This window comes from Mustela nivalis, assembly GCF_964662115.1.
Source record: "Mustela nivalis genome assembly, chromosome: 14".
In the NCBI taxonomy this organism is placed as follows: Eukaryota; Metazoa; Chordata; class Mammalia; order Carnivora; family Mustelidae; genus Mustela; species Mustela nivalis.
In genome coordinates, this window is record NC_139033.1 from 30,428,703 (window position 1) to 30,452,880 (window position 24,178).

Below are 24,178 nucleotides of genomic sequence, written 5' to 3' on the forward strand. Positions count from 1 at the left end.
AGTTCTAGTAGTTTGGAGGTGGAGTCTTTGGGTTTTCCATATAAAGTATCATGTCACCTGTGAAGAGAGGGAGTTTGACTTCTTCATTGTCAATTTGAATGCCTTTTATTTCTTTTTGTTGTCTGATTGCTTTTGCTAGGACTTTTAGTACTATGTTGAACAGTAGCGAGAGTGGGCATCTTTGTCGTGTTCCTGATCTCAAAGGGAAGGTTGTCAGCTTTTCCTCATTGAGAATGATATTTGCTGTGGCCTTTTCATAGATAGATATTATGAAGTTTAGGAATGCTCCCTCTATCTGTATACTTTGAATCATTTAAATCAGGAATGGATGCTGTATTCTGACAAATTCTTTTTCTGCATCAATTGAGAAGGCCATGTGGTTCTTCTCTCTTCTCTTATTGATTTGTTCTGTCACATTGAGTGATTTGCAAATGTTGAACCACCTTGAACCACCTTGCAACCCAGGGATAAACCCCACCTGGTCATGGTGGCGAATCTTTTTTTTTTTGGTGGGTTTTTGTTTTTTTTTTTTTTAAGATTATTTATGTATTTATTTGTCAGAGATCAGAAGTAGGCAGAAAGAGAGAGAGAGGGGGGAGGAAGCAGGCTCCCTGCTGAGCAGAGAGTCCGATGTGGGGCTCGATACCAGGACCCTGAGATCATGACCTGAGCTGAAGGCAGAGGCTTTAACCCACTGAGCCACCCAGATGCCCTCTGTGGTGAATCTTTTTAATGTACTGTTGGATCCTATTAGCTAGAATCTTGTTGAGAATCTTGGCCTCCATCTTCATCATGGATATTGGTCTGAAATTCTCCTTTTTGATGGGGTCTTTGCCTGGTTTGGGGATTAGGGTAATGCTGGCTTCATAAAAAGAGTCTGGAAGCTTTCCTTCTGTTCCTATTTTTTGAAGCAGCTTCAGGGGAATAGGTATTATTTTTCTTTGAATGTTTGGTAGAATTCCCCAAGGAAACGGTCAGGTCTTGGTCTTGGTCTTTTGTTTTTGGGAGGATTTTGATCACTACTTCAATTCATTACTAGATATTAGTCTATTCAGGTTCCTGGTTCAGTCTTGGAAGTTTATAGGTTTCCAAGAATGCATTCATTTCTTCTAGGTTACTTAACCTATTGCCATATAACTGTTGATAATAATTTCTGATGGTTGTTCCTATTTCCTTCGTGTTAGTCATGATCTCCCCCCTTTCATTCATAATTTTATTAATTTGGGTCCTCTCTCTTTTCTTTTGGATTAGTTTGGCCAGTAGTTTGTTGATCTTATCATTCTTTCAAAGAACCAGCGTCTAGTTTTGTTGATGTGTTCTACTGTATCTCTAGTTTCTAATTCAATGATGTCTGCTCTAATATTGATTTTTCCCCTTCTTGTGCATGAGGTTTTGTTAATTTGTTGTTGACTTTCCAGTTCTTTAAGATGTAAAGAGAGCTGGTGTTCTGGGATTTTTCAATTTTTTTTGAGTGAGGCTTGAATGGCTATGTATTCCCCCCCTTAGGACTGCCTTTGCCATATCCCATAGGTTTTGAACAAATGTGTCTTCATTCTCATTGATATCCATGAATTTTTTAAGTCCTTCTTTGATTTCCTGGTTGATCCAAGCATTCTTAAGCAAGGTGGTCTTTAGCTTCCAGGTATTTGAATTCCTTCCAAACTTTTCCTTGGTTGAGCTCCAGTTTCAAAGCACTGTGATCTGAGAATATACAGGAAATAATCTCAATCTTTTGGTATCAGTTGATCCCTGATTTGTGACCCAGTATATTCTGGAGAATGTTCCATGTGCACTTGGGAAGAATGAATATTCTGTTGTTTTAGGGTGGAATGTTCTGTATATTTCTGTGAGGCCCATCTGGTCCAATGTTTCATTCAGAGTTCTTGTTTCTTTATTGATTTTCTGCTTAGATGATCTATTAGTGGTGTGTTAAGGTCCTTTACAATTAATGTATTCATATCAATATGACTCTTTATTTTTATTAACAGCTGGCTTATGTAGTTAGCTACTCCCATATTGGGGGCATAAGTATTTAAATTTTTAGATCTTCTTGGTGGATAGACCCTTTAAGTATGATTTAGTGTCCTTCTGTATCTCTGACTACAGTCTTTAGCTTAAAATCTCATTTATCTGATATGAGAATCATTACCCCAGCTTTCTTTTGAGGCCCATTGGCATGGAAGATAGTACTTCATCCCTTCACTTTCAGTCTGTATATATCTTTAGGTTTCAAATGTGTCTTTTGTAGACAACATATGATGGGTCCTGTCGTTTGGTCCAGTCTGCAACCCTGTGCTGTTTTATGGGAGCATTTATGCCGTTCACATTGAGAGTGATTATTGAAAAATATGTTTTTATTGACCTCATGTTGCCTGTGAAGTCCTTGTTTCTATAGATTGTCTCTGTAAATTTCTCCTCTGTGTCACTCTTGGGTTCTTTATTCTTTTATAGAAATACCCCCCTACACCTTAATATTTCTTGTAGTGCTAGCTTGGTGGTCACGTACTCTTTCAAGCCTTGCTTCAAGTTGTGCTCTGGCAAATTCAAAGGGAAACCAAGAAGTGATAAACAAAGAGTGGATCCATAGAATTTTGCACCAAAGCTCAGCATCCAGGTGTAAGGACTCAGAGCCCCATGTTCAGCTGCCAAATGATGAAGTTTTAGAATATAACTAACGGTCAGTGGGGTGGAGTCCAGAGCCAATGACCGAGAAAGAATTCTTGAGATAACTTTGGTATGAAATGGTGGCTTATTAAAGCATGGGGACAGGACCTGTTGGCAGAAAAAGTTGCTAAACTGGGGTTGTCTGAAATATATATTCTTTATGAACCAGCAATTCTTAAGATACCAGGATATCTAAAAGAAGTGCATATGTATGTTCACTGAAATACATAATTATTTTCTTAGCACTAATCGCAGCCAAATAAGAAAGAAAGCAATGTCCATAAATGGCATAGTCTTACAATAATACCATGTTCCAATGAAGAAACAAACCATGCTGAACAACATGGATGGATCTCACACATGTAATGTGGAGAGAAGAATATCAAAACACAAAGAATACACAAAGTTCATGATTCTATTTATATCTAGTCTGAAAATCACACAAAGTTGTCTGTTGTGTTAGAAGTCAGAATAGCCATTGCCCTGAGAGGAGGGGATCCTGGAGACCTGGGGACCTTCTGTTTCCTCTCTGGTTACCATTTATAATGGAGTGTGAGTTCTAAAGGGTTGTGTGTGCTGCAGCATGGAACAGCCTGGGAAAGTGACTCTGAGGAGAGATGCTTCCAGGGTGCACTTGGTGAGGGGGAGGGTCCACACCCTCAGGCACAGGAGGAGGAGGAGGAACAGGATGGGTTAGAGGGAGATGGTGAGCTACATGCAGGGGGGGACACAACAGCCACATGTGGGACTCCAAGTCTGGAAGGGGACTCTCTGATGATAGAGAACAGATCTCCATGGGGTGGGGGACACTCTGGGGGGGCCTTAAAGAAAAAGCAAGAAAGGGAATGGGTGGGAACATGAAACAATGAATATAGGAAGAATGTCTCCTACTTAACCATCTAATTCTCAGGGAAGTTCTTACCTAGAACTAATCCTAAACCCTCATGGGGCAATTTGAAATTTGTTTAAATTTGGCATCTAAAAACTGAAGAGCTGCTGGAAAACAGAACACTACTTCTCTCCTTTCAAAGCTAGCGCTGTAATCTACAAGCCAGCACAAACGATTTTAAATTGCTGAGCTAAACATTTCAGTTGACAAAGCCTTCTGCATTCTCTTGTAACTTGTAGAAAACTTTGAAAGAATTCAGTGGGGTAGCAAGCTTCTTTCATTTGTCATATTTATCATAATAAGCAATAAGACACAGTTGAAAACAGAACTCACCTTCTTGAGCAAGTTAGCAAGTTTTAGACTTAATATTTTCCCCAATTCTAAAGTGAACACTTGGACTTTTTTGTTACAGTGTATCATGTGGCTATAATCAGAGTCATGGATGAAACTAATTAAATGACTATTATGCTTTGTTTCTGTAAGGTTGATTGAGATGGTAAGAATGCCTCAAATATTTACTTTATACTATGTATGCATATTAATTACTCTGCCTATTATCATCATAAATCATCCTTTCCACTAATGACATATTCTTCACACTAATAAGTGAAAATTACAAGAGCAAACAAACTAATCTGTAGCAGGAAAGCACTTGGTGATTTAGTAAATTAAATGAAGCTGAGCCCTAAGTATATCTCTAACAACCATCTGGGTTATTTTCTTCCCTACCTCTGTGCTGCAAATACCAGCAACATCTTTAGGCCACAAGGAAATTCTATTATTCTTAGATATGCGTAAGATACCACAGGAAAAGTGGGAAATCTGCTTTCCCTTGTAAAAGGCCAGGCTATGGTGTCAGCAAATTAATCAAAGCTGAATAAGACGGAGCCTTGGCAAACTAAAGCATTTCTAGACTTAACAGGTCCAAAATCATATCAGGTAACACATTCCCTTTCTTTGAAATGACACATACTTCTAGAAGTCAAGAATGGCTTTCCCCATTGATGAATCCTTTCCATATATGAATGTTACTCTCAGTAACTGAACACTTAACATTTTGCTAGATACCATTCTGTTTTGACATTGGCCAACCATTCAGACCTCCAATGTGCCTATGGGATAGGTTTCTATTTTATCTTGTTTTAAAGATAAACTCACCAAGAAAAACGATCCCTTGCTCAGGTGTCCCCAGAACCAGACAGCGGTGGTAGGATTTACATCTGGGCAGCAGGGACTGTGTCAGTAGCTGATGAACAACACTGCCCTTGTTTGAAAAGTAGTCTGAAAAGGGGTCTTGGATTAAGGATATTTTCTGCCAGCCGGATTTTTCCTTCATGGTGTTTCCACATCATCTCGGTAGAGTAACGGACATGTTTTCTGTTCTTGGTGGTGGGAGAGGAGAGCAGCCTTGCCGTAATGGAGTCCTGCTGGTGAGGAGACTGGGGAGAGCACACCCAGAGCCCCGGAGAGGCTTCCCCAGGCTTTTCTGAGGGGAGGAACGAGGGCTCTAACTACTCCTCCAGTGTCATGACCATCGTCAAACGCATCGCGTTCTCCCTTTTCAAGAACACACCATCTCTTGGTAGGTGAAGGCCTCATGACTTTTAATCAGCTGGGCGATTAAATGCTCTTCAGAGCTCCTGTCCTGAATGGCTGCGGGTGATAGCACAGCTTGTACTTTTTCTGCAGCGATCGCTGCCCGCTGTTCTCCCCAGAGAAGGAAAGGAGAGGCCCTCAGATGAGCTGGGGCTTCATCAGATGCCTCTCAAATGAGAAATTCAGAGGCTTATTTATTTATTTTCTACCAAACCACTTGCAGCATGGTCCTCAGTATTCTAGGAACCTCAGTTTGAAAAAAGAAACCTATGGGAATTACTCTAAATGAAGACATAATATTTGTTACGATTTTTTGGAAGGGGACAGGCATTAAAATTACCCTCCTACCTACTTACTGTCTCTGCTCCATTGTCATGGTCTCTGCGTTTCCAGGCTGGGCACATGTAATGAAGAAAGGAAGCTCACACACCAAATCAATATAGAGTTCTCCCACAAGTAGGAAGAGTAAATTAATTTGATCTAGATTGAGTGAAAATCGTGCCTTTCTAGAAGGCTGAATTTTCATATTGAGGAAAATAATGAAAAATAATAAGTTCATTTCATCTTCTTTCTTTTCCAAATTTAATTCCTAAGAAAAAATACTTCATCATATAAATCATCATGCTTTCCTTACTGCCCAGAATCTGAAGAATATCACAACTGTGTTAAACTGAGTCTGAAAACAAATAATAGTTTTGGGTAGCTTATTTGCATTCTTCACGTTTTTCTTTGTTCTATTTTTCTAAAAAAATGTTAGCTTCTTGTAAAAAGTGAATTTAAATATGTTTCAGAGAGAAGGGATAAATAAAAATACTTAGATTTAGGAAGTCAATAGGCAGAAAAAAATACAATACAGTACATTTTGGATATGAAAATTATACTTTGTTTTATGTAGAGACCATAATTACACAATGCTTATAATCATGTTCTGGAAGTAAAGTTTGCGTTACTTTAGTTGACATGCAGGTATAAATAGAAATATGAAAACCGTGCAACCTTGATTATGTCCATTATCCTTCCAAATATACCACTATGTGTTAGCTGCCTATGCCAATTTTATACTAAAAATAAAGTCACTGTAGCTATAAAATAAATTTCAGTAGATGCAGGTTATTTCAGAAAACAAATATATTCTTTGCATATTAGATTCACGATAACTTCTAATAAAAATAATAATTTTTGCTTATTGTTCTGAAGAAGCATTAATATGTTCAGTGGAAAAAAGAACTCGACACGTCATAAAGCTAGTAAAGGAGAGCCATAGACTGTGCAGTGACACAGGGCTATGTTAGGGCGCTAAGTGTGGAGGCTTCCCAGCAGAGAGGGGTCCTTGTGAGCCTGGCAGTCCAAGGCTCTTTGGAGTTTGCAACTAAAAACAAGTGTAGAAAGTGCTCAAATTTTAAAGCAGATGAGATCAGGAACTTTGTCAGCAGAGCTACAGAAGTTGGAATGTCCAAGACTTGAACTCCTGTGAGTAGCTCCTTGAACTACTCCTGTGACAGCCCAGTGAGGAGACCAGTGTAAGTGATGTCCCCCTTAGAGAAGTGGCAATTACATGAACCAAAGCTCACATTTTTCTTAGTCCATACTTGCCTCTGGACCCAACTTGTTCTCTGTTCTGTTTTTACAGAAAAAAGAGCCTCTTTGATTAAAAAGGCTAATTTTGTCCTCATGTGTTCTGTGTCATGGACAAGTGACAAACTCTTCCTCAGATATAAAATAGAAATAGTAGTACCTAACTCACAGGCTCATTGTGATATTCATATGTGTCACTGCGTGGAAAAGCACTTAGCACGGCATCTGGCATATAGGAAGCCCTTCATAAACCTTAGCCAGTATTAGGTCAGTACTAAGTAAAAAGCACCTTGAGCTCATATATGCTTGTAAGTACAGCAACCACTCTCTTTCCTCATCAAAGTTTAATGGTGTCTTTTGCTATTCAAATGTCTTCAGTTTTAAAGTTTCCATTGTTCACTAGGATTTGTTCTTTGATCCACTCCAACATTTGTAGATTTCCTAGCTTCACTCTGCATGTGGCCGATTCCAGTTATCATTCTGTTCCACCATTGAACCTGGACACTTAGCTTCCTTGGACACGGCTGTCACTGCCTTCTTGGCTTCAATAAAACTACATGCTCCATGTTTTCCTCCTAGAAGGTTACTTTTTTACATGATCTTTAAATTTTGTGTATTTTGAGCCTCTTACATTTTTTAAAACTAAGCTTTTTATTTTATTTTTATCATAGAGTACAGTCATATATTAATTTCAGGTGTACAATATAGTGACTCAACAATTCTATATGTTACACAGCTCAGGACAAGTGTGCTCTTTAATCCCCACCACCTGTTTCACCCATCCTCACCTCCCTCCCTGGTAACCATCAGTTTGTTCTCTTTAGGCAGGGGTCTGTCTCTTGGTTTCTTTCTTTCTTTTTTCTTTACTCATTTGTTTTGTTTCTTAAATTCACCTAAGGGTGAAATCATGTGCTATTTGTCTTTCTCTGACTGACTTATTTTGCTTAGCACAATATTCTCTAAATTCATCTGTTATATAACAAATGACAAGATTTCTTTTTTTCTTTTTGGTTCAATAATATTCCATTTTTAAAAAAATTTTTAATCTATTTTCAGCGTAACAGTATTCATTGTTTTTTGCACCACACCCAGTGCTCCATGAAATCCGTGCTCTCTCCAATACCCACCACCTGGTTACCCCAAACTCCCACCCCCCACCCCTTCAAAACCCTCAGATTGTTTTTCAGACCATAGTCTCTCATGGTTCACCTCCCCTTCCAATTTCCCTCAACTCCCTTCTCCTCTCTAACTCCCCTTGTCCTCCATGCTATTTGTTATGCTCCACAAATAAGTGAAACCATATGATAATTGACTCTCTCTGTTTGACTTATTTCACTCAGCATAATCTCTTCCAGTCCCGTCCGTGTTGCTACAAAAGATGTGTATTCATCCTTTCTGATGCAGGCATAATACTCCATAGTGTATATGGACCACATCTTCCTTATCCATTCGTCCGTTGAAGGGCATCTTGGTTCTTCCCACAGTTTGGTGACCGTGGCCATTGCTGCTATAAATATTGGGGAACAGATGGCCCTTCTTTTCACTACATCTGTATCTTTGGGGTAAATACTCAGTAGTGCAATTGCAGGGCCATAGGGAAGCTCTATTTTTAATCTCTTGAGGAATCTCCACACTGTTCTCTAAAGTGGCTGCACCAACTTGCATTCCTACCAACAGTGTAAGAGGGTTCCCCTTTCTCCACATCCCCACAACACATGTTGTTTCCTGTCTTGCTAATTTTGGCCATTCTAACCGGTGTAAGGTGGTATCTCAATGTGGTTTTAGTTTGAATCTCCCTGATGGCTAGTGATGATGAACATTTTTTCATGTGTCTGATAGCCATTTGTATGTCTTCATTGGAGAAGTGTCTGTTCATGTCTTCTGCCCATTTTTTTATATGATTGTCTGTTTTGTGTGTGTTGAGTTTGAGGAGTTCTTTATAGAACCTGGATATCAACCTTTTGTCTGTACTGTCATTTGCAGATATCTTCTCCCATTATGTGGGTTGCCTCTTTGTTTTGTTGACTGTTTCCTTTGCTGTGCAGAAGCTTTTGATTTTGATGAAGTCCCAAAAGTTCATCTTTGCTTTTGTTTCCTTTGCCTTTGGAGACATATCTTGAAAGAAGTTGCTGTGGCTGATATTGAAGAGGTTACTGCTTATATTCTCCTCTAGGATTCTAATGGATTCCTGTCTCACGTTGAGGTCTTTTTTCCATTTTGAGTTTATTTTTGTGTATGGTGTAAGAGAATGGTCAAGTTTCATTCTTCTACATATAGCTGTCCAGTTTTCCCAGCACCATTTATTTAAGAGACTGTCTTTTTTCCACTGTATATTTTTTCCTGCTTTGTCAAAGATTATTTGACCATAGAGTTGAGGGTCCATATTTGGGCTCTCTACTCTGTTCCACTGGTCTATGTGTCTGTTTTTATGCCAGTAACATGCTGTCTTGGTGATCACAGCTTTGTAGTAAAGCTTGAAATCAGGTAATGTGATGCCGCCAGGTTTATTTTTGTTTTTCAATAGTTCCTTAGTGATTCGGGGTCTCTTCTGATTCCATACAAATTTTAGGATTATTTGATCCAGCTCTTTGAAAAATACCAGTGGAATTTTGATCGGAATGGCATTAAAAGTATAGATTGCTCTAAGCAGTATAGATATCTTAACAATGTTTATTCTTCCGATCCGAGAGAATGGGATGGTGATTAAAACGCTTCAAAGTATAGGGATAGAGGGAACATCCCTGAACTTCATAAAAATCTATCTATGAAAGACCCACAGCAAATATCATCCTCAATGAGAAAAAGCTTGCAGCCTTCTGGTTGAGATCAGGAACACGACAAGGATGCCCACTCTCACCACTCTTGTTCAACATAGTATTAGAAGTCCTAGCAACAGCAATCAGCCAACAAAGAGAAATAAAAGGTATCCAAATTGGCAGTGAAGAAGTCAAACTCTCTCTCTTCACAGATGACATGATTCTTTATATGGAAAACCCAAAAGACTCCACCCGCAAACTACTAGAACTCATACAACAATTCAGCAACGTGGCAGGATACAAAGTCAATGTACAGAAATCAGTGGTTTTCTTATACACTAACAATTGATTCCATTGACTATAGCACCAAGAACCATGAGATACCTGGGAATAAGCCTAACCAAAGAGGTAAAGGATCTGTACTTGAAGAACTACAGAACACTCATGAAAGAAATTGAAGAAGACACAATAATATTCCATTTTGTGATACAACCACACACACCACATCTTATTCATACATTCATCCATCAATGGACACTTGGGCTCCCATGATTTGGCTATTGTAAATAATGCTGCAATAAACAAAGGGTACATGTATTCCTTTGAATTAGTCTTTTTATATTTTATACCCAGTGGTGCAGTTATTGGATTATAGGGTAATTCTGTTTTTAAAATTTTGAGGAAACTCCATTCCATTTTCCAAGGTGGCTGCACCCATTCACATTCCCACCAACAACACACAAGACTTCCTTTTTGTCCACATCCTCACCCACACTTGTTTCTTTTATTTGTGATTTTAGCCATTCTGAGAGGTGTGTTGTGCTATCTCATTGTAGTTTTGACTTGCATTTCCCTCATGATGAGTGATGTTGACCATCTTTTCATATGTCTGCTGGCCATCTGAATGTCCTCTTTGGAGAAATATCTGCTCATCTCTTTTGCCCATTTTTAATTGGATTATTTTTTTAGGGGTATTGCATTGTATCAGTTCCTTATATATTTTGGATAGTAACCTTTTATTGGATATATAATTTGCAAATACCTTTTCCTATTCAGTAGGTTGTCTTTTAGTTTTGTTGCTTGCTTTCTTTGCTGTGCAGAAACTTTTCATTTTTGTATAGTTCCAGTAGTTTGTTTTTACTTTTGTTTCCCTTGTCTAAGGAGACATATATATATAAAAATGTTGCTACATCCAATAACAGAGAAATTACTGCCTGTGCTCTCTTCTAGGATTTTTATGGTTTAAAGTCTCATCTTTAGGTCTTTAATCTATTTTGAGTTTATTTTTGTGTATCATGAAAGAAAATGGTCCAGTTTCATTCTTTTGCATGTTGCTGTCCAGTTTTCCCAACACCATTTGTTAGACTGTCTTTTCCCCATTGTATACTCATTCTTCTTTGTCAAAGATTAATTGGCCATGTAATTGTAGGTTTATTTCTGGGTTTTCTGTGATGTTCCATTTACCTGTATGACTATATTTGTGACAGGACCATACTGTTTTGATTACTGTAGCTTTGTAGTATATATCCATGTCTGGAATTATACCTCCAGTTTTTTTTTTTTTTTTTTTTCAAGCTTACATTGACTATTTGGGATCTTTTGTGGTTCCATACAAATTGTAGGATTGTTTGTTCTAGTCCTGTTTGTTCCAGTCCTTCAAATGCTGTTGGTTTTTTGAGAGGGATTGCATTAGGTCTGCAGATTGCTTTTGGCAGTATAGATATTTTAACAATATTTGTTCTTCTGATCCATGAGAATGGACAGTTTATTTCTTTCTTTTCCTTTAAGATTATTTATTTATTTATTTGGCAGAGAAGAGAGGCAATCAGACAGAGGAGGAGGTAGGCTCTCTACTGAGCAGAGAGCCTGACATGGGGCTTGATCCCAAGACCCTGGGATCATGACCTGAGCCAAAAGCAGAGGCTTTAACCCATTGAGCCACCCAGGCACCCCTGGACAGTTTATTTCTTTATGTCATCTTCAATTTCTTTCATCAGTATTTTGTAGTTTTGGGAAAACAGGCCTTTCACCTCTTTAAGTTTATTCCTGGATGTTTTATTATTTTTTGGTGCAATTATAAGTTGGATTATTTCCTTAATTTCTGTTGCTTCATTATTAGTGTATAGGAATATAACAGATTTCTGAACTTTGATTTTCTATCCTGAGATTTTACTGAATTCATTTATCATTTCTAATAGTTTTTGGTTGAATCTTTAAGGTTTCCTATATATGGTATCATGTCATGTACAAATAGTTGAAATTTTACTTTATCCTTACCAATACAGATGCAATTTATTTCATTTTGTTGTCTGATTGCTGAGGCTAGGGCTTCCAGTACTATGTTGAATAAAAGTGGTGAGACTGGACATCTTTGTCTTGTTCCTGACCTTAGGGGGAGAGCTCTGTTTTCCCCATTAAGGATGATGTTTACTGAGAGTTTTCACATATGGCCTTTGTTATGTTGAGGTACATTGCTTTGTTGAAGGTTTTTATCATGAATGGAATTTATACTCTGTCAAATTTTTTTTTTTGCTTCTGTATCTTGTACTTTTAATACTCTATATAAAGTTTATTCACCTATTATTCCTTAGCTGCAAATCATTCTTTCATATCCTATGAAAATGTGTGACTTATTTTGGTGATGAAGATATATGTCCTTCAAATAACACAATATTTATTACATTTTGTTTTGTGGTTAGTGGAAATAAAGATGTAAAGTAATTCTTGCTTAGCATTATCACTCAATGGCTTGCTTGGACAAAATCCATGGCCTTTCCTTTGAACTATAAGGACATGCATGGTCTCATTCTTGCTTTATGTCTTCCACTGCATTTTTTTTAAATTTTTATTTTTAAAAATTTTAAATATTTTATTCACTTATTTGAGAGAGGGAGAGAGCATGAGTGGAGGTGAGGGGCTGAGGGAGAAGGAGAAGCAGACTCCTAGCTGAGCAAAGGGCCTGATCTGGGGCTCGATCTCAGGACTCTGAGCTGAAAGTGGACACTTAACTGACTGAGCGACCTGGGTGCCCCTTCACTAAATTTTTATTAAATGTTATTAAGCCCCTGAAAGGTTGCAAGCTCATCCTGCTTTGAGAACCCATAAAACTTAGACCCACTCTGGGTGAGCAAAAACTGTCATGGTCCATGTTTCAAAGTATGTAGCAGTATAGATTAGTGTGAAAGAAGAGACATTAAGTGAATATGCCAGTACCATACTGTACTGTAGTAATATTTGCAAGTATTACTGTGCTGGAGAGGTAGGTACATGATACCATGAAGGCTTGTAACAGAGAATATTAATTTAATCGCTTAATTGTCAGGTAAACAAGAGAGATATTATCGACTCTTAAAGATAATGAATCATAGATTGAAAACATATGGTCTTACTAGAAATCAAAGCAATGCAGATTAAAATAATGAAATACTGTTCTTCACCTATATAATTAGCATAATTGGAAGATAATATTAAATGATGGAGAACCACAGCCACAGAACACTATATCCTGGAGTTGAGAAGCAATTGATTGCATGTATGGTGAACTTTCAAGCTTTATAGATGTCTAGCAGTCTCTCAAGGGCAGAAAAAAAAATGTGTGCAAACATCCTGTATTTCATTGTCACTTACAATAGTACAACTTTGATAACTGAATTGAGTAATGGAAAAATGGTTAAATAAATTATACTCTATCTGTATGATTATTATTCACCTTTAAATTTTAATATTAACTACTGAAAATAGAAAATATGCATTGTGTTAGGCAAAAACAAAGACATATTGAAAATCTATATACACAGTATAATTTTAGCTATGTATAATTATTAGACACAAATATACCAAAATGATGGTGGTAGTTATCTCTAGGAAAAGAGATAATCCATTATTTTTATTTTTCTATGTTTTGAAAAATTTTTAAAGGTTTTATTTATTTATTTTAGAGAGGGGTCAGAGAGAGAGTGAGAGAGAACATGAGAAGGAAGAGGATCACAGGGAGAAGCAGATTCCCTGCTGAGCAGGGATCCTGATGAGGGGTTCTACCCTAGGACTCCAGGATCATGACCTGAGCCAAAGGCAGATGCTTAACTGACTGAACCACCCAGGCACCCCTAGATTTCAAATTTTTGAAAATAATGTATTTTTCATGGTGGATACAAACACCACATCCTATAAGTACCTGAAGTCCTATTAGTAGAGAAAATACACTCAGAGGACAGGTTTCTTGGATATAGATGGAGACCAGTCATCCGGTCAGGAAGCCACACTGAAAAGAAACTGATATATCAGTGATGTATCAGGCTTATCCTGACAGATAAGCCCGCCTCTATCTGAGGTTCCTTTCTTTGTTATTTGGGTGGTATTAGGTCCTGAGCATGACTCTTAAAGATGCTGACATGAGATGTTTGAAGCAAAGTTTTTGAATTATTAGTGAAACTCCAAGGGCAGAAACAAATGATTCAATGGAACTCATAATCTTAGAAAAGACCAATAACGAATACTAAATCTTAATGAAGTCCACAGTATCACTGAAATGCATCATTTCATTTGCTGTTAACCTTTCTGATATGCTACTTGGAGGTCTTTAAATTCTTAGGACAGGGTGCCATTTAATACCAAGGACAGGCGACTCTTTCATTTACATGAGCCACGCTAACTGAAACATGGTAGAGGAAGAAAACCAGGGAGGAATACATGTGCAGCAATATGGAAAATTCAGAGGAAATAATCAGAAGCAAAAAAGGGAAGTAAAGGATGTTTTTCACAGAATTTAGCAAGGAAGGGATTCTCCTGTACATGTTTCAGATATAACACATTTTAAAAAAATAAGTCTTTTATGGATATCTGACAAGAAACATTATAATCAAGTCGCACAAAAATTTCTTCAAGTGTTTATTCAAATGAAAACCGAATCATTGAACATATCAGAAGTCCTGCAAAGGGAGCAATTCAGGAGTGAGGTGTGAGTTGGAACACAAATTGGCAGAAATTGGCAGTGTTCAAAAGAGTGATTTTGCAACATGTCCTCTAACACATTTCCTGGCAACAGAATATTGTGAATATCGAAGTTACACATCGCAGCCTAGGTTCTGGATGAGCCGGGTGGCCAAGTAGCGTGATAGATGAATCAAAAACACAGGGCACTATTCCACACTGAACTAGGAGTTTGAGTTGATTTTATTTTTAGCTTTGTAGTCATTGTAATAGTACCGAGAATTCAGAGGCAATGCATGTTCCCGTTGAGAGGAAAATAAGTGCAGTAATAATCCTCTGCTCTCTGCGACTCCCAGGCTTCCCCCAGCCAGGGCATCTGATTCATGCTGGGCCAGGCTCTTTGCAGAGTCCTGGTGACTTCATGTGATTCCTGCTTCCTGAAGCAAGGCTATTTGTCGTCTTTCACTGCTGTAACAACTTCCCACAAGATTAGGGCTTGAAAACAACACAAATCTCTTACCTCGCAGCTTGTGGAGGTCGGAAGTCTGGTAAGCTTGGGTGGGTCGTCTGTTTAGCATCCCACAAGCCTGAACTCCAGGTGTTTGCAGGACCAGGATCCTCACAGGAGTTGCTGGGGAAGAATCAGCAAACTAGTTCATTCAGGTTCTAGGTAGGATTCAGTCATTGCCAAGGTCCATGATGCCTGATAGCTGCCCACCAGAAGCTTGTCTTTATTCCTGGAAACTGTCCCCACTCATTTTCGAGGAGCTCCCTGCAGGAGTAGGGGACAAGACCCTCTCATGCTTCAAATCTCTCTGATTCTTCTTTGCCACAACTTTCTGACTTGAGCCAGAGAAATTTCTCTCTTTTGAAGGGCTTCTGTGATTTCCCTGTGATGGTCTCACTGTTTGCAACTGGAACCTTAATTACATATACAGAATTGTTTTTGTTATTTAAGGTGATACATTCAGAGGTTCCAGAGATTATGACACAGATATCTTCAGGGGGCTATTCTACCACACAGAAATACTGGATGGGTGTCAAATAACTTATTGACTTTCGTGTGTGTGTGTGTGTGTGTGTGTGTGTGTGTGTGTGTGTGTGTGTAAGAGAGAGAGAGAGAGAGAGAGAGAGAGAACACATGCGCACACAATGAATTAACAAATAATTAGAGTGAGTTGATGAAATTCAACCAGTCTTGTAATGTTTTGAATCTTTTCAGAATAGCTTTAACTGCTTAGTCACTTCGGACTTACCACAAAAATTATAAATCCATCGAATCTGTCAGAATCACAGGAATTCAGAAAAAACTTACTGTATTTGTTCTGCCTCTTTTATTGGAATTTTGATAAAACCAACAAGCAAATCAGCTGGCAAGAATTATTCAAACTGCTTTACAGTCATTATTCAAGAAGTTGAGCACATATTAATAACCAACAGTTGACTAATTTCTACCACAAAACACAAAGTCTTTTCCCAATTAAATATATTAAAAGATGAGCTGGCGTATATCTAGTTTATAAAGATTAAGTCTATTTTTGAAATATAGAGATAATTTCTGTTATGCCAGACCAAGTGCCTTGAGTTCATATATTACTCACATGATATCACACATATGGGCTGACATGGGAAGGTCTGGGACTGACCATCACTCAGGAAGAATCTGAAAACCTTTTCCCCAAGTGGCTTAGTATTGGTTCAGCCTCACTTACCACTCTACTTCTGTATTCAAACAGTGATTGAGTTCCTGCATTTTTTCCTCTTTGAAGAAGCTATGCCTTCAAATTATGAAAGACCAGCATTTTAGAATGTTTCCACATGCTAGCATCCTACCTGTATTAATTTCCCATTACTGCTTTAGCAAATGACCACAGACATAGTGACATAAAATAGTACCAAATTATTATCTTGAAGTTCTGGGGGGTTGAAGTTCAAAATGGGTTCCATTGAACAAAAAATCAAATTGTGAACAGGGCTACATTCCTTTCTAGAAACTCTAGGGGAAAATCCGGTGATTTTCCAGGCTCAAGAAACAAACTACATTCCTTTGTTCATGGCCCCCAACCTCTGTCTTCAAAGCTAGTAAAGTCCAGTGATGGGAATCTTTCTTACAGCACATGACTCTGACACTGACTGTCTCCCTCTTCCAAATTGAAGGACCTTTGTGATTATATTGGATCCATCAGAATAATCTAGAATGATCTCCCTATTTTAAGGTCAGCTAGTTAGCCACTATAATGCTATATGCTGCCTTAATTCCTCATTGTCTTGTAACTTAACACACTTACGGGTACTGGGGATTTGGATGTGGACATCTTTGGGAGACCATTATTCAGCCTTCCACACAAATGTATCTAAACATGTGTAACAATGTATCTACATTTGTACATTTGTAACAAATGTATCTAAAGATATCACCATGAATAAGATAACTGCTTATAATAAAAACAGTGTATTCAAAGAAAAAAATAAGTACAATTTATGTTAAAAATCTACCATAATTCAATATCCTCTCTGTAATCATCACTTAACATTTTGCCTCATTTGGCTTTCTTTCACGCTCAGACCAACATCCTTTTTTACCTCAAATTATCCAGCTCAGTTTCCTCCCACACACTTGAGCGAACAATTTATCTACTCATAAACTCTGTAAATACATTTTTTGTAAGAAATAAAAACTGGCAGTTTTTAAAGTATTACTCAAAATGATTAAAATTGAGCAACTCTCTTGGGATTTTCCTTATCTTCCTAATTCCAGATATATTCCTTTCTCTGTCATTATCTTTTAAACACTGAACCATCAAGATGTTACAGGGATCCTCTCTTACATATTCCTGAAGCTATTTTAACCAATTCCCTCAGGGGAAGCAAAAAAGTCTTTTTAGAACACAGACTACTCTTTTTCATTGTCTTGTAGAGTAAGAAATCAGTCATAATAATGTTTTATACAGTATGTTTGGATAAGAAGACTGGTTTACAATCACTAGGAATAGAAAAGATTCATATTTGAACTTCCATTCCCACATCCACTAAAATCTACTAATTGATAAAGCATAGGTCCCGTGCGCTATTCATAGAAACATGAGTTATTATGCATCGCATCAGCAAAAACCATAAAGACACTAAAGTTTTAATAATTATATTTAACCAATGACAATTATCACTTAAAGAGCACAAGTAGAAATGTTTTAATCAACACCTCAAGATTATAGTTACAGTACGTCCATAGGAGGAGTTCCTGAAATTTCTAGGGTTTGCCATCTAGCTATCCAGCCATCCATAACAAGAACCACACCCTTGCTAATGATTGTATGGCAATTAAAATTCGTAGAAGGAAGCTGATCTGGAGCCTTCAGTAAATGTATCTTTAAACACTCTAAAATTATTAACAGCTCATTTAAGTGAGCTTTAAACTGATTTGCTTTGGATTTAGTAAAGCCAATAGTTATAGGAGGAAATGAGTTTTTCTGAATATATTCAAAAGAACACAAAGAATGAATTCATTTTTTTTTTTTTTTTTGTCACTTAATAGCATAGTCACAGGCTATTCATTGCTGGTGGTGTGCAGGTAAACTGGTTCCCCAAAGTACAAAAGCCCTGATTTTCATCATTTACCTATTCCTGTGATAATATTGTCTTACCAGGGTCTATTTCATGCTGTCCAAGTGACATCATGGAACAGATTGTTGAAAAGGCATGCACACAACCTGCTCTTGTGAGCTGGCTGGAGCCAACCTACAGCCAGGTATCATACTTTGAAAAAATTCTGTTCTGTGGTTAATGTATATACATCACAATCAAATCACAGTGTCAGACAGACTGGATCATTAGTGTAACTCTTTTCTCTATCAAACAATTTAACATCCTCTATCAACCAGTTAACTCATTTATTAAATGAAGATAATAATACCTTCCTAATAGTTTTGTTGTGAAGATTCAATTACATAACATATGTGAGACATAATGTCCACTGAATACATTAACAATGTTGTCACTGTTGCAAATCTGTTCCAGAGAATCATAGACTGTGCTAGATCGGATCTAGCATATCAAAGATATATGCTGCAAAATATGATTCTCCTAACAATATAACACGACGTGCAGAAAACTCGGGTAGCTTCAAGACTAACACACACACTCACCTACATGTACAGCCCAGCACCTTCAGAAAAACCACTATGTAAATGCCTTTATTAGTTAATTTTGATAGAAATTATAGACAAGGATGATAAATAAATGAACATGGTTACTTACAAGCATCTTGTCTCAGGGAACCTGGGTGGCTCAGCCAGCTAAGTGCCAGACTCTTTGTTTCAGCTTACGTCATGATCTCACCATCATGGGATCCAGCCCGGCTGGGGCTCTGTACTCAGCCTGGAATCGGCTTTAGATTCCCTTTCCCCCCTCTCTTCCTCTCTCTTCTTCTTTTTGCTTCCCCGCGCCACTCTTTCTCTGTCTCTCAAATAAATAAATACAATCTTTTTTTTTTCTTAAAGCATCTTGTCTCTACATAGTTTGACTTGTTTTTCTAAAATATGTGGAAGTTTTACTTAGCAAAGACATTTAGATTAAATCCTTCCAAAATGATTTTCTACAAGCCACACAAAGAAAAAAATAATCATGTAGTATTTTGAAAACCATCTTTTATACAAAGAACCTCAAACAAACATACTATTATGCCTGAAAAAATATAGTCTGTATTTCATGAAATTGAATAACTTCTTTGCTTGAGAGAAAATGGCATTTTCTTTTATAAAAATAAGTGTGACATATATAAAAATGTTTAAATTCCAAATTATCTCAACTTAAAATCTGGATGCCATCCATATAATTATATATTTATTATTCATCTATGTGCAATATGAATATATATTAATATGGATGCTATAATATACCATATTGGAATACAATAAGCATAAGAGAAACAAATTCTTTTTTGTGTGTTGGTGAATAGTGAAAGACTATGTTCTCTTTTTTCTGAAATCTCATTATGTGGGTATAAATTCATTTTTTCCCAAAATTTCAAAAACATGATTTGTAAGGTTTATTTCCTTCTAGAGGGACTAAGCCTGGTATTGATTAGTTGAATAAAGCTTAGTATCAAGCCATTACTAATTTTTCCAATACTCCTAATTGTAGAAAACATGTATTTATAAATATACAACTATCCAACACAGTCCGAATCTATTCCATTCCAAAGGCCAAATAATGAGTTCAGATGCTCTGTTTCAATTGCAAAGAACATTGTTGAATTGTCTTTGATTCCTGAATTATAAATAGCACATAGTGAGAGCTGAAGCTATCTACTAGTTCATCTAAAAACGTATTTGGTTCCAAGTTTGAATTGTGAATCCTGGGACTGAGTAATGATGATAATAACAGCAATAATAGCCCTTATTATTACTTGCTCTGTGCAAACACTATGTTAAATATGTCTTTTAATTCTCTTAGAAATCCTATAATGTCCTGGTTATTGTTATAGCTGTGTTATAGTTATGAAAACAATCACGAAGCAGGGTGAGGTAATTTTTCATTCATAACACAGACAACAAGTGGCAGAGCTATGTTTCAATCCTCAGGTGTGTGTAACTTCAGCATAAATAATATAGAACACTATGCTGTGTTGTGTCGAGTGTAATATAAGCTCTCTGAGTAGTCCTATTTTTGTGACATAATTTGAAAGATTCATGTTAGGTGCTAATATCTCTCCCTTGTGAACTATCCTTTGAGCACCAACTATACACTTATTATCCTTTAGCGCATTTAGACGGCTCTGCTCTTGAGATACTTACAACAACATAGAGAATAGACACAAATTAAGAAACAATCAAAATTCTGTATGAGAGAGAAAATCCGTTTGAATTGAGAACATCTTCATCAAGTTTATGAGGTTGTTCACAAGTCTCCCTAAGAAAGTGACTTTTCAGCTAAGTTTTGTGAAAGAGAGAGAGAGAAAAAAAAAGAAAAGTAGAAAGGAAGCAATGTAGTAATGATAGGGAGCCTCAGATAAAGGAAATCAGAGACAGAGATCAGAAATGTGTGAGATGAGATCACCTGAGTTGTCTGTAGATTTGCTTCTGTCAAGAAGCACAAGAATACAAAACATACTACAGATTTCAGCCTAAATATTTAATATAAAGAATAAGTCATTACAAAACTTTTGGACTGAGTTTCCAAAGGACAAGGATGACTTCCAGGGATATCAGAAACTTAGAATGTCATAATAATTGCAAGAAACTAACACCAGTGAATACAACACTGATATGTACAGGAGACATTGTCGTCACTATTCAATCTGTGCCTGTTTTAGTCAATATTAAATCTCTGTCTGTTTTCTGCTGAATTTCACACACCTGCCTGCTGGTGTCAGAGGAACACCGGTGCTTTCTGTGCCTATTCCACCATTCCAATCTTTTCCCAAGATCTTACACAGACATTTTCTTGAATTTGAACTCTGCTGACAATGGTGTTTAAGAAATGTGGTCTCCTGCCTGTGAGTTATAGAGGAAGAGTTAATTACAAGTGTGGGGATAATTCTGAGTAACAGCAGATGGCAACCAGCACAGAACTCAAGGGAGCATGTAGGGAGAGAATGGAAGAAGAAATAGAGAAATGGCCAGACTCACTACCTAATGGGCACTATATACCTAATGGACACTATATACTAAGGAAGTGAGTTTCATTTTATCACAGAAATTATAGAAACCCTTGGAAGGATTTTAAGCAGGAAATTACCATGCCATGGTCAGATCAGCATTAAAAAAATAATTATGGGGAAAAAATAATTATGGGAAAAGATTTCAGGTTGAATTGGTTGGGCTGAGGTATGGGGAAGGGGAAGCAGAAGAGAGATGAAGATATTAGTAAAGATACTATTATAGTAATTAAATAGGTAATTACTAAATTATCTAAATTATCATTCATGGTAATAGCGAAAAAAGTAACAGATATCTCAGGTCTTATCAAGGAAGAATGTGCCCGACCTGGGGGTTGGTGAATGAAGAGAAGAGTCCATGTGAGCTTCCGGTGTTCAGGCTATGTGTTGGGTTCAGGTATGTTTGCTGTGTCTCTCATGGAGGTAATCAGGCTGACGGTGCTGTGGCCACTTGGGGCATATTCTTTTCTTGACCAATTACGTGACTCATACAAGCCTTTCTCAATCTCTGCTTGTAACCAGTCCACTCATATTACATTGGCTAAATGAAGCCACATGAGTAACCCTTTAATTAATAGGTGAGTCATATATGTTTTTCCTATTTTGTGAAAAGCACTGCCAAATCACTGGGCAAAGTTATGGGTATATAATTCTACCAAGAGAAATTGAAGGTTCAGAAAAACAACTTGACAAAGCATTATCAGTTTGCTCTATAAAATGACTATACCTTTCCCACAGTTACCAGCAGTGCTGTGGCCTCTATTTCCCCATATTTCTAGCAATACTTAACACATCAATCTTTTTTTTTTTAACAATCTTTTTGAATCTATATGTTTTAACAGGCCGTTGCTGTTTGAAAATTAGTAGCAGTGACCTTTATATTCTTTTGAATCATTTAGAGTTTGCCCATTTATAAGTTTAGGTTTTGTCTCTTTTCTTGCTAGTTTCTAGGACTCCTCCTCCCCCGCCCCCTCCTCCTCTTTTGTATTCTAAATATTAGATGTTCCTTTGCCTTGCATGTGTGCACATATCTTCTAAGCAGCCTTTGATCTTTTTAACCTTGTCTATTCTATGCTTTTAAACAAAACTCTTTAATTTTGATACAATCAAATCCCTTATTTTTTTAAACTTTATGTTGTATTTGTGTTACAGAGTGGTTTTGGGTTTTTGTTTGTTTGTTTGCTTTTTTTGGTTTGTTTTTGTTTTTGCCTTGTTTAGCCGGTCCCTTGTAGAGCACAATGACTTCCTTCAAGTAATATTAACTATATGGGAATACTTGTCACATTGAGATTTTTAATCCATCTAGAGGCAAAAGTAAAAGTTTGATCTATCTTTTTTTGACAAATTACTTTGCCCCAAACATTTATGACTTCATTCTTCCCTTTTGTTTTGGGGTTCTTTGTCATGAGCTAAGTTATTGTAAAGTTCTATTTTCAAGCCATGTCATGACTTCACTGACAAAAACCTCCAAAGCTTGCATGTACTTTAAATGACAAGTTGTTTAACATGTCATTTATCCTTTATTTATTCTGAAAACATCTGCTGAACTTCTCCTATGTGTTAAATACTGTCTGTGCCTTCAATGCGTCTTCCTGGCAGGTATGATTTCCATTGACTGAGTGGTTACCAATGGATGGTGTCAGGAGAAAGGGGGACCAGAGTGCTATCAGATCGTGCTTGGGTACTGATCTCGGGTCAGGGAAGACCACACTGTGGGAATGGTATTGTACTTGAGAGGCTAAGTAGGAGTAGGATGTGGCCAAACAGAAGAGCTATGAAGCAGATTTCAAGCAAATGAAACACTGTTTTTTGTTGTTGTTGTTGTTGTTTTTAAGATTTTATTTATTTGACAGAGAGAGATCACAAGTAGGCAGAGAGACAGGCAGAGAGAGAGAGGAGGAAGCAGGCTCCCTGCTGAGCAGAGAGCCCGATACAGGACTCGATCCCAGGACCCTGAGATCATGACCTGAGCCGAAGGCAGAGGCTTAAACCACTGAGCCACCCAGGCGCCCCTGAAACACTGTTTTGAAGGCCCCTGTGCCTGGAGGTTGTGGGCTGCTTCTCTAGCACAGTTGAAACAAGGAAAATGGCTGAAGTCTCCCATTTTTACAGAAGTGAAGGATGTCTTCCACTCTCATGGGCTCTGATCTCAGTAATTCAGAGGTATTTTAAGATTATTTGTTTGAAAGGGAGAGGGAGTGGGGGGGAAGGAGGAGCAGAGGGAGAGGGGAGAGAACCTTCGAGCAGGCTTCTCTTTGAGGACACAGCTCCACATGAGGCTTGATCTCAAGACCCATGAGATCATGATCTGAGCTGAAACCAAGAGGAGGCTTAGCGGGCTGAGCCACCCAGGTGTGCCGGCTGCACTTTAGATCTCTGGTTACTATGGCTCATTAGGTATCAAACTTTCTCATTTCAACAAAAATTGATCGGGATTGAAAGGAATGACTTGAATTATGCTGAGTGATAACCTAGTATTTTCTCAATACCCCGGCATCAGGTTATAGGTTCCTTGCATAGGTAAATCCATATTTATTTTGCCTTTTGATGTTTCATAGAGCAGTTAAAAACATTTGTTTTAAATACTGAGGTATAAGCCTATAGAATCATGAAAAGAAATTTTGAAAAATAAAGTCTAGTGTTGAATTACTTTTAAAGGAAGCTTACACATGGGTAACGTTTAGCCCTTAATAAATTCCTGTGGTGATAAATAATTAAATGAAAAAAATGGTAACTCAGAGATTGTAGACAATATATAATATTGATAAATATTTTATCCCCAGCCCAGACATAAACTAGGGCCAGTTATAAATCATTGTACAGTTCAATATACTATGTTTTTATAGTTTCGATTCTAAAGAGACAAAGCAGGATGACAGTCAACCACATGCATCCCTTTCACACACTGTTTTCTCCATTCTGATGCTGTCTTCTCAGTAATAAATTGATTGCTGCTCCATTCAGCCACAGAATGGAGCACCAAGAGACCATGACTACAAAGTGATGTGAGAAGGTCAGCATGAATCATAGCAGCCAATTTGGACTTCCATACATGAAAAAAAGATAAAAGCGACAACCTATCCATAATTTTCATATTATTCCAGAGTGGAGGAC